Source organism: Opisthocomus hoazin, chromosome 28, assembly GCF_030867145.1.
Source record: "Opisthocomus hoazin isolate bOpiHoa1 chromosome 28, bOpiHoa1.hap1, whole genome shotgun sequence".
Classification (NCBI taxonomy): domain Eukaryota; kingdom Metazoa; phylum Chordata; class Aves; order Opisthocomiformes; family Opisthocomidae; genus Opisthocomus; species Opisthocomus hoazin.
In genome coordinates, this window is record NC_134441.1 from 3,911,365 (window position 1) to 3,924,016 (window position 12,652).

Sequence of the window (12,652 nt, forward strand, 5' to 3'; positions counted from 1 at the left end):
GAGGTCTTCTACAGGGACTTCAAATAGAGGGAGAACAAACCCTCCTGCTTCTTCAGCATCCATTTTAGAATCCAAATAGAAATACCACTGCAAATACAGTTTCTCCTGTGACACTGGTTCTACGGCAAGGCCCAGCTAAATATGAGCAAGATCCTTACCCGGCTGTCACGCAACTTTTCCTTAGCCTGTTCAGAAAAAGCCTTCAATGAAAAAGGCAGCAAACCAACCAACCAAAAGCACCTGCAGGAACAGCAAAGATTCCTGGGTGGGAGCACTGTGTTACCCAAATCTACTTGTTCTTCCCTCAGTAATCAAATACATAAAGATCTACAAGATTCAAGTACATTCGCATGTTTAGGCTCCCTTTCTTCTACCTAAGGAAAACCTTAAGCGCAGGAGTCACTGCAAAGTCCAGGTAAGGTTGCTGGACCCAGAGCAGAAATGCTCTCCTGATCATTAGTAGCTGAATGGATTATTCTGCATTGTCATCTTCATAATACCAAGGCTCTGAGACTTTATTAAATCACAAAATCAGCTCTTGTTGCTTTTATTAAACTGTCACGTAGAAATTCCACTCACAGGCCAGCAGCCCACAATGAAAGGTCCTACACAAACACAAAGCCAAAGAAAAAACTCCCAAAGAAACAAAACTGGAGGCAATCTCAGTTGTTTTTTTTTACCCTAACCTTTAACAAAGGCCAGCGTGCTTTAACAAGGACCCTCTGCCACCAGGGTTAATGCAGTGGTGCTGTTTTGTCCCGAAAGGACGCGACTTCAAAAACCCTGCACACAATTGCATCTTACGCTGTCATCCGCCAGGCCCGCGCCAACAAATAACAGATCCTCTTCCCCGATGAGCTTTTCACAGCTGTTTTGTGACGTGTCTAAGCACCTGACAGGTCTGACGGCTGGCGGCCGTTCCTCGGCTTTTCATAGGGCCAAGAACCAGGTTCACGACTTGCACAGCTGCGCAGCGCTCCATCACCACGCGCGGAACAAACACCGGGAGCGGGACCGTGCGGAGCTGACCCACTTACTACAGCCCGGGGCCAGCTCGCCGTGCTGCCCTTCGTCGTCCCCTCCTCCCCGCGCCCCCGGGTACCACCTCTTCCCGTGTTCTCGGGGGGTGCGGGGATCGTACCGGCCAAGCTCTCGTTTCAAAGCGCTGCTGTCGCACGCCCAGCTGCCCTGCTCGCCTTCCAGTACAACGAGATCAGTACAAAAGCGCCTCGGTGTTCTGAACCGCTGCGCTAACTTGAATTACCTTAATCTCAGACCATGCCTGCTTTAAAATATCTTTTCTTTCTTAGTAATACTAATAAGGAGCCAAACTGCCTGGACACAGCGGAGACAGCGCTTTAGATTTAATACAGCACATTTAAATTAAATGGGCCTAACACACTGCTTGCTTTTCCTTTTCAAGTACCATCTTTCATCTGCAGATCCGATAGTTGTTTCGGCCTTGATAGAGTTAGAAAAACTGACAGCTCAAATATATAAATATTTTAAATATGCAAGGCAGGTCTAGATCCCAAGGGAAATATCTCAGCTTTTCCAATATTCACATTTGATTATTTATGCAGTTAAATAAGAAAGGAAATTGCTAACAAATCCATGCACAGGTTTGGCATGCTGTTCCAGTTTGCCTTTTCCTGCTCTACCCTGGTAATTGCTGTCTGATTAGGAGCGAGGAAGAATACTCTCATTTCACACACTGGAGTGGGACTTGAAACCAGTTCTCCTCATTCACAGCTCTGCCAAAGGCATCAGACAAACCCACGGACAGGTCCCTTGCTGCGAACCCGTATTGCCCCTCCGCAGAAACGGGAAACAGCGGGGCCGGCTCCTGTCCCTGTCAGCGCCTCTTAGAGCCAAGGTCTCTGACGCGGTGGCTGCTCCACACAGCAAAACCCTGCTCACGTACACTGACATGTCCTTACTCTGCCTCAGAGGCTGCAGCACACCAACCGCCACGCTGAAAAGGCTTCAGCAGTAAATATGGCCCTCTGTCAGGATTTGGTTCGGTACCACGGCACATCCCGCCTTCCAGCTTCATCTTCAGAACAGGAGGTAAAAAAAGGTCCCTTCTGACGGAAGTTTAAAAATCTGACATTAACCCAACAGAACCGCTCTACCTGATTTACAGCGACTCCGCTAAAGGAGCGTCAGGCCTCACACGCAGAGGACTCCCCTTAGTTCTCTTCTCAACTCAACGCCCTCATCTGCTGCTGTCTTCTGCCGCCTACACCCTTCCTACTCTCTTGTGGCCTTTTTTGCCTTACTCCCTTGACACGTAGGGGCGGGAGGTGGGGAGCGACCCTTCAAGCTACTTTCTGGAACTGTATTCTTGTCCTACAGACACACACACCCGGCTGAGAGCTGCAGGAAAGCCTGCGAGCCACCCAGACTTACCTCCACTAACCCTGGGAACCGCTGCACGGATCGGCCTCAACACCTCTCTGCCTGAATGACAACAATGTCGGCTCTGGCCTTGGGATCTCTCTATTTCCATTAAATTCGTGTCAGCTCCTTCCCTCTCAAACCACACTTTGCCCTTATCGCTAGATTTGCCTAGGAGCGCTGTAGAAGATATTTTGTGTGAAGAAATTTTGCCTCAGTCACTTACAAATTAGTCCTTTCTTCCCCTTGAATACTTATCTGCTCATCTTTATGAATAAGTTACAGCTATGAAGAATTTCCTGGCATCAGCGAGTGCCTTCTGCTTATGTTGTTACTCTTCTCAGATCTTAGTATTATATCCGAAACATTTGTTCTGTAGTTTTGCAGCTTGCAAGGAAATAAATTGGAGGGAACGTAAGTGGACCGACACACGCCCATATTGATCCAGGCCACTTCCGAAGCGATACAACGGCACCTTGGTGCCGACAGCAAGATTGTTTCTGGGAATCATCTTGCAAACACTCCAGGAGCAGCTCACCCTGTTACCGTCCCCTGCTGCTTATTACCACTGCACGGCACAAAGCTTCCATCTCCGCTGTCCTGAAAGCGCGACTTCGTGTAGTGAGCAGGCAGTTTGTTTAACCCATTGGTAAAAAAATCTATTTAAGCTGCCTAACCACGTACCGAGGGAGACAACGTGCCCTCGCACAACTCCTGCTGTTGGTTCTACTACAGGGTCTTCGCCAGCCTCGGGAGGCTGGGCCATCTCGCACTGCCATGGCCACTGCACCCATCACCACTTCCCCGGGCTTCGGCGCGGCAGGATTTACACGCAAAGGCAGGTGAGCGAGTTCTGAGCTTCCACTGACCTCGGTGGGGCCAGCGCACGACGCGCCGCCGTTCTGAGACCCAAACCCAAGGACCGGTGCCGTTCCGTATTCGCAGATGCTGACCGCTGCCAAAGGCTGACTGGATCCTGTTGAACGTGGCATCCTTGATCTGAGAAACTCCCAGCCACAGATCAAGCAGAGACCTCAGCTGGGCAACCGACAGACAATTTGCATGCCGGCTGAGATCACACATCAAAAGACAAACCACAGAAGTTACTTTTCAGAAAACATGGGACAGGGTAAGGACTTGGCAATGGAGACCAGAAAAATCAAACCCTTCTATCAGTGTATTGTCACACCAATGTTTTGAACTCCCTTTCAAAAGTTTAACTTCCTTGCATTTCATTTTTAATATTAAATACGTGCAAGAATGGCAAAATTACTACTACTCCAATTTCTTAGCTGATACACTTTTAATCTTTTTGGAACTTCTGCACACAGTCTTCAGTTATCGTGGTATCTAGCACGTAGCTAACTCGCTTGGACCAATGCATGCAGCACGGTGTGTGCACACACACAAATCCTCAGAACGGAAGAATCGCCTTCAGTGCCTGTATGGCGACTCCACTTCCTTCAGCAGAGACCTACTGATTCATAGCAAGCAACCACCGAGCCTGTATTTAGTAAGACTGTCTTCCAGTAATCAAATTCACGATGGTCTACCACAGGCATGAAGATAATTTTCAGCTATTGACTTCAATCACGCAGAATTTAAACCTGATTAAAAGTAACCGTCAACCTCAAGTTTGGCTTTTTATTAATCTTGTATTCTGACAGCAACACAAAAATGAAGCCAAACAAGAACAGAATCAGCTCAGTACTTTTAGAAGTTACGATCATTTCCATTTGCCAGTTTTACTGGTCTATATTAGGTATGCTCCATAACATTTAATAACGCATATTTTTGGGCTACACTTGTACAGATGTCAAAAGGTAACAGGCTGAATTCATCACGATGCAAGCCTGACACCTGAGTAGGAACGCTGAGGGATTCAGCCCGTTAAAATTTCGGGGAGATCGCAGCAAATAAGAACTGACAGGATGTTACTTTGATCTGACAATCATGACTGTAACTCACATTGAATATTGAATATCAGTTCCCTTTTAGTCCCAGAAAGAGTGGATGCACGCTCTACAGTTTCTGCATCTCATCATGTAACAACTGCCAACACCAATAAGCTTTCTGGAAGGAGAGCTGCTTGGAAGAACTATGTATTATTTTGCTTTATTTTGACACCCACATACTCAACAGAATATATCTGAAGATATCTTAAGAGTCACGCGCGCGGGCAAAGACAGTAATCTGTCAGTCACTGCGAGAACGACATCGTCTGTATAAATACTCCTCTTGCTGATGCAACAAAAGCAAGTGGGTTGAAGCAAGAAGAATTTTCCATTTGCAGCTTCTATATTCTGTGTATTTTATAGCAGGTTGTTTTCAGTTAAAGATAAGGGATAACTCTATGCAGTGTTACATTATCAAAAACTGAAATGCCATTTTCTTTTTATTAAACACCCTGAAACCAGTCCTCCTGCTCAACTGAGGGGGGGGCAATACTACCAGTTTTAGGGACGACCACAGTTTCAGGGACTGAAGCAAGCAAGCAAGCTTTAGGATATTAACTGCTTAATAAGTAGGAGCTAGATGAAATTTTGGAAACAACATTTTTGTGTTCTCCATCCAATAAAGTACCTATAAAGGCACAGAATGTTGTGATTTACACTCCCTTAAGAAACAACCAACCGACAACACGCATGTGTGCACACGATTTGGGATTCCACACCCCAGCTTTGCTGTTTGTTTTTGCGTTAGCACACCTTCCACACCCGATACACAACCTAATGCTCTTCAAGTTTGTATCCTCTTGCCATTAGCAGGATACTCTATTTGTCTCCCTCTCTGAAGGTCTGGCCGATGAACCCAAGTAACTGAAAGGCCGTCAACAAACCTTCCAACAGTCAACAGTGAGTCTTCAGCTCGAAAAAAGAATGGGTCGCACACATCAAGACTAGCAGCAACTACTGGGACATTTCAAGGGATCAGTTTGCCCAATCCAGTCGTCTCCAAAACCATGAGTATACTAGAATTCAGTAAAACGTGAAGGCCAGTAGAAACACAGAGCAAAGCTACCACAGTCATAACAATTCAACAAGAGTCACAGTAAACGCATTATCCAACAAAATTTTTCTCTGCTGGAGCAGTATTTTATCACAGCTACAATGTCCTCCATCTCACAGTGGCATTCTTACCAGGACAACACTACTCTACATCGCTTCAGTGATGATCCGTTAGCATTTTGTGTTTTCAGCTGCTACGCAAGCGTCCGAAAACCTTCAGTGGGAGAAATCCCACATCCAGCTTCAGTATCTACACAGAACTAAGTGTTCACATCAGGTCCTCACTACTTGAGAGATGTGACTAAACATGGAAGATCGAATCTATTCCAGATTACCTGGTAAGATAATGTTCCCCAAGGCAGAGATCACTCTAGTCTAAGCTACTGTAAGCGCAGCTTAGCTATTTGTGGTCTCAATTCTACACAGAGCACGATGTCTCTTCTGCACTCTCAAACCATGATGATTAAATCCATAAGAAAACACTTCTTTATCATAAGGGTGGTTGAACATTGGAATAGGTTGCCCAGGGTGGTTGTGAAATCGCCATCCATGAACATATTGGCTGGACACATTCCTAGGTAAACTGCTCTAGCTGACCCTGACTGAGCAGAGGGGTTGAGTTAGGTGATCTCGAGAGGTCCTCTACAATCTCCACATTTCTATGATTGTGGAAACTGGGGAAGATCAGACAAGCAGCTAAAATCTTCCATTTTTCAGCAAATCTGACAATTTCATCTTAGTAAGCATTGGACATGTAAATGATGTTTCCATTCACAAGCTATATAATCCACATTAAACACCTCTTTAAATGTGCTAAGTTAAAACAAACTTTGGGAGTTAAATAGGCAGCACCGAGATCGTTACATGACTTTCTTGACCTGAAGATGTACCGGGCTCTGAACTTAACACTGAGCACTGCCATCACACTTTACGTCTTCAAAGTGTGTACAGACATTCATTCATTAAATACTAATTTTTTTTTTTCTCTCTTTAAAGAGCCATATCCATGCTGGCATAATTTCACATCGTAAAAAACCAAAAAATACCCCAAATAATTGGAAAGCCATACACTTACTGCCAGGAGTTGCGCTTCTTGTAAGCTCAGCTGGCGCACAGTCATTCAGGACGTGGACAGGACCTTACAGAGCAACTTCTGGATGTCTGATGGAGGAGGCAATGTCCATTATAGCCACCAAGGCTTCTTGCTGGCTGTAACCTCATGGTATCTCTACAAGAGTTCTGGAGCTCTGTTCCAGCTGAGGCAATGATGGTCCCGCCACCTTCATCACTCTCTGAGCATGATAAGGAGATTTTCAGAGGCAGCTGGACTGACCCAGTGTCAGAAGACTAAATGTAGTCCTATTTAAAGAAAATAATGCTTGTGGGCTCCCATTTGTCCCTTTGCTTGATGCAATGGTGGCCATTTCCCTTCACAAATAGGGAAAAGACATGTGCCAACTCACACACAGGTTTATCTGCTGGGAAGGGAAATCTGCAAGTTGGCCTTGATGCATCGCTCTGGCTGCTTCTTCTAAGAGCTGGTCATCAAAGTATGGACTAGGAACAGAGCAGGTACCACAAGAGTCAATACTGAAACATACCTCCATGGCTGCTGAGATGTGGCTGATATATTCCATCACTTAACAGAACTGGTCAGGAACATGAAGACGCGACAACATGAGATCAGGCAGGAAGACAGCTCCTTTTCACAGGCTTGGTCAAAAGAGAGCGACAATACTAAACCAGGCGGAAATTCTTACTGTGATCTTCTCACTTCTCAAGATAGAGATGATTATGCTTGAGTAAGAAAAGTCCGTATCATAGTGTGAAGCAACCTCTAATAATTTCCCCAAGTTAGCAGCACTGTGTCTTCCTGGTAACTGAGAGGCCACAAGCGTTAAAATTGCTTTGATGATCTTCCTGCACAGCTCCTGAAAAACAGAGACCAAAGAAGAAATTCAGAATGTTGCTGCAACTGGCAGTGCATTAAAACATTCCCACTTCTTTACAAGGGGACGGTAACATCAGTCAGGAAAGGCAGTAAAGGGTCTTCACTAGTCATGGCAACCAACGGATGGTGTGATAGGTTCCCACAGTCCATGTTAAGCCTGTGCTTTGAGTTCCAAGCCTTACGAGTACCATATCTCCTTCTCGTGCCTGCTCGACTTACTGGATAACGACCCGCCAACCAGTGGATCCCCTTTACACAGGATGGTTTGGAAGGGGCAGGATTCCAAACTTCAGTAGCAAAAAACTCAAGGAGAACAGATGGACTCAAGCCCTTTGTGTTGACTTTGTAGGCTACAGTTGTTGTGACAGAGTACACCCCCACAAAGTCAATTCTGGAGACAGGGAACTGCAAGCTGGGAAATATTAGCTTTGCTGTCGCCTCGTACAGCCTGAAGTCAGCTGCACCGCTCTAATGCAGATCGGCTCCATCTTTCATGATCACATCCTGCTTTCATCTTTTCCTTCCTCCCCCCAGCCGTAGCCTCCGTGATGTACAAAGTAGGTTCTCCTCACTTAACCAAGAGCGAGTCAATACTTTGTCATGTCCTTTATTGTTCCGTGAGAGGTCCTATACCTTATTTACAACGTATTACTCTAAACCTTCCCTGAAGATACAATTAAGCTCCTCACTGGGTTTTTTATTGCTCTCAGCACTCTATTTTTGAGTTTTTCAGAAACAATTTATTTTTCACAGCATCTCTAAGAGATAAAAGACATAATGTCCAGATGACAAACAGCAAACTGAGACAAAGAGGGCCTTTATGGTCAAGGGAGACCACTAACTTCAGATGTTTAATTTCCAGTGCCCTGGAATGCGATACAGACAGCAATACGCGTTCGGATCAGGGGTTTCCATCACTTTCAAGCACAGCTCTGACTGCTCAGCACTTCTGTGCTTGAATATGCAAACTAGTAACATTTTTACTGTAATAGTTGTGAGTGTATGAATGAAACTTTATACACCGGGAGAGAGAGCCTCTGGAGTATTAGTTATCCCCAACCAGCACGTTTGCTTCCAGGCACATCAACTCCCCAAAGCAATTTATTTCAATCAGTACGGGCACTCATGTAAGATGAAATTTATCCCTACAAAGAGATGAAAGACTAGCTCCTATAAGTAATTTAGATCCCATTCTGAGACTTTAAGTGGTACCTAGACCATGTGACGACAGTTAAGACAGAGAATTTCATCTCGTGTGCTCTGTTCTGCTATCTTCCACTCAGTGTTACCATGTCTTCCAACGTCTCTCAATACAAAATGAGAATGCTCTTCAACAGTTGCTAATTCCAGTGCATATTTAAACAATAACTTACTGAATTGTTTGCCCTTCGAGTGGATATAATCAGGTAAGACCAACTTGCACCTGCAAACGCAGGTATACAGATTACACTGCGCCTACAAGTGAAGGAAAGCACTAAAACTGATCAGCAGCAGGTACCGACCAAAAATTTAAAGAGGGTGGAGAAAGCAAGCAGCCATTACTCAATCACTTTAATGACCCTACACAATTAGTAAATCCGCTTAAGAAAATAACTCTTTCTGTTCCCAGGGTAGCTGGCCCAGAACAATCCTTTGCTTTTCTGTCTTATTATCGTCACGTGAGGATTCAGCGTTGGAAACCAAAGACAGACAGACCACCAAGCCAACAGAAGGGCCCTTTCCAATGCCCAGTCATTACCGCAGTCCCAGTAGCATCCCCCAAAAGCCAGATCCCGTCGTGCAAGATCACACATCTGCACCAAGCAGGCAGAAGCTCTGTTCAAAACAGCACCCACCTAACCGAACCAGGACAGGCTGAAAGAGAGATGTCCCTGTTTTGAAGAAAAGTGATTTAAAGACTGAAGAACTCGCCCAGAATTATGATGAGTGTATGGTAGAGGTGAAGTTTCATACCAAGCCCTTTAACTATACTATTCCACTTTGCCTTTCTGTGGACAAAAACCAGGGCTGGTTGTACGGCAACACACCGGAGCATTTCACAAAGGACTTTGTCACGATAGAGCTATCAACACTTAGGAGTAGAAAACACTGGAGAAAAAGTATCATCAGAAATATTGACTGACAGAGCTCAACCAGCACGGATCTTCTCTTTGCAGACTGTCAGCAGGGAAGAGCGCTCTGTATGAAACTCAGTTTCAGGTCACTGTTCGCACACACCCGAATTCCAAAGAACTAGCCTAAGAGAGAATAGCAGCCCTGAGTTCCAGCACTAAACAGCCTTTTTTTCTTCCCTGTGAAATCATCTCCCTTCACAGCATTTTCTACAATTTTCTGTATCTGTTCATAAAAACGGAGTTTATTCAGATGTGTATAAGAGACTCACTTTTGCAATCTAGTGCTTCATTGAGCTATAACCAGGAAGCGCTTCTCTATCCATTTCTTACGCTCTCTCCACCCTAACCAGGAATCCAGTTATTTCAAGCCTTTTTTCCTTCCAACTTGCAGACCCACACGTACAGTACAGTAACAGCAGCACCCTGCTCACCCAGTGCCCTCTGAAATCAATACCCTCACCACCTTGAAGGAGACGACGGTGTCTCACGGGCTCTGGCAGCGTTCTCCTACTCTTTCCTGCATTTCATGCCAACGTGACGAGTACCTTTCACAACCAAGCCAGATCTTACCGATACGGGAACAAAGTGAAGAGACTACAGCCAGCATCTGCCGGCACACTGGCCGCTTGGACAGTCACCACAGCCTTACCACCAGCGCATCTGAACCGCAGAGCAACCACCCAACTTTCACGCTCGGCTGTGTTGTAAAAACGGGAGAGAGAGGTCGGAGGGTTAAGTTATCCTTCAGTTTAAACAGCCAGCTCCTCAGCAACAGACTTCAGCATTTTTTTCCTCCACTAGAAGCAGTCACAGAACTTTTGCTCTTGCTGCTTTCTGGTAAGGGGCCCACTGAAAAGACGTTCACAGATCCGCAGACCGATCCTTATCCAAATCGAGAAACGTTAGCATGGTTGCATTCCCCCCTTCTGTATTTCAGGTCAAACCTGCAAGCAGAAAGCAGCAAGCCAGAAATCGTAACTGGGATCGACAAGCAAAAGGAAAAGTCAAGATGGTTCCGTGCTTCGGGCTCCTGCCTTGATCTTTCTGTGAATCAGCTAAGCAGAAGGCAGAGGCTGGCGTGGCTCCGACGCAGAGGTTAACCTCTGCTCCCCACGCTTCCTCAGATCTAAGAGCGCAGCACAGCTGGAACCCACAGCTCAGAAATATTTAGCCCTGCACCATGTTTGTAAAACCGCACCAACCTCTTATCCACGGCGCTGCAGAAACGGCTTAAAAACGGTGCTCGGAACAGCAGTCGCTTCACGGTGCCTGCAGAGGGACGGCGTTCGGGGAGCGCCGGACAAAACCACTGCCCGCAGCTAATGCAAGGGCAGCTGCGTCTCTTGCATTATATTGCATCTACTTAAAATTCAAGACATTTTCACGTGAGGTGAGCTCTGGCGAGCAGGCCATTGATTTGGCTGCCAGTTTTTGTTTGGTACAAAAATGAACAAGCTCTACTGCAACGAGGGAATCAAAACTGGCTTTCACTACAGAGTAAATTAATGCACTACGGTAATAACTCCTCAAATCTCCATCCTCTTGGACCCCCAAGACTCTCCAACGGAGACAGTCTTCCTGCCCAGTCTGCGATGCTCCCAACCTCCTGCCTGACACCATTACGCCGAAATACACCCGCCAGCTGAGAAAGCAGCAAAGGAGGACCAAGAGCAAGGAGCAAAGCCACATTCCTCCTTGTAGCATCACTCTCAGGGTGTTAGACTCCTCTCTGAGCTGTCATTCCCCTCTCAGAGCAAAACCCCACTTCCAATCTCACATGCTAAGTAGGTGCTGGCATTTCTTCTTTATTAACATTGTAGGTTCTCATCGCAAGGACGCCTGTTTACTCCGGCCCGTGGATCTCTATGGAGGTGGTTTGCTCATCTGTTTTTTCATCCTATACGGATCTACACTCAGGCACACGCACGTTCCACAAGATCAGCATGCCAGCTGGCTTCGCAGAGAAGCCAAAGCACTTTTTTGCCACTTGAAGCAGCCTTAAGGTCCACGATTCGGGGCACACCGTCAGAGGAAAACGGACGGCTCCAAGGGCTTTACAGCCCCCCCCCCTCCCAGTACCTCCCACCGCAGCCCTCCCCTCTGCATCTCAGCTGCCTCCAGCTTTTGCCATTCCTTTTATTCAGACTAAAATGCTGCTTTAGCCAAGTCAGCCCAAAAAATGGTTCAAAGCAGGATTCTGGTATTTCTGAGTTCTCCTTCCCTGCGTCCTTTCCAGTCCCTGTTCTCCTCCTCTCCCCAGCCACCTCCACCCCGCTCCCACCGCTTTCCTCTTTCAGCAGCTCTGCTGACAAAACCAAATGTTTATTCCCCGGCTGAGAGCTCCGAACCATTTACTGCAGAGTGGGAGGGAGGGGAAGATAGCAGAGTTTGTGGGGCAAATTGTTCAGCTCCCAGCCTCCGGGGAAGCCTTGTCTTCCCCCTCCCTCACCGCAGCCGTCGGCACAAACCGCTCAGCCTGGGCTGCCGTCCTCCTCACCCCCAACGGATGGGTCCGTTTGAACTTCCCAGCCCTGCCACGTCCCTTCTTGCGATCGTAAGTCTTCCAACGCCACCGAGGTTTGGTTTCCAGAGATTAGCTCAAAATACGCTGTGGAGATCAACTCAAACGCTCTGCTAGGAGCAGCGTGCTGGCCTCGCGACCGCAAGCAGTGGCTTTGATCTCCACGTGCCACGCCAGGGCATGGAGAATACTCATGAATATACAACAGTACAAATGTTTAATAATTAAAAAAAAAATTTCAAAATAAACAGGGACACGGGCAAATATCAAAGCACAAATTCAAGAGTCCTAGTGCTCTCAAGGGAGACAGCTCAATCAGAAGTGTCCTTTAGTTAGATCCCGCTGTCTTTGATAGTTCACCATATTTGATCAAATAAAGCTATTGATCCTTAGCACGAACCTTCAATACAGGCTATCAGCGCTGTCAGAGTAGTACAATAAAACCCCTGGTCTTTTTGATCTCTGCTGAAGCATTTCATCTTGACATTTGTTAAATGTATCAGTAGATTGCTTAAAATGAGAATAGGGTTTAAAAGCTTACTGGAAAAGCAAAGCTCACATTAAAAATTCAACTTTTACATTTGGTAACTTTTACATTCGGTGCTTTTCATTAACCGTATTGCCCAGCCAGGTAGTATTATCCAATTCCATTTTAAGC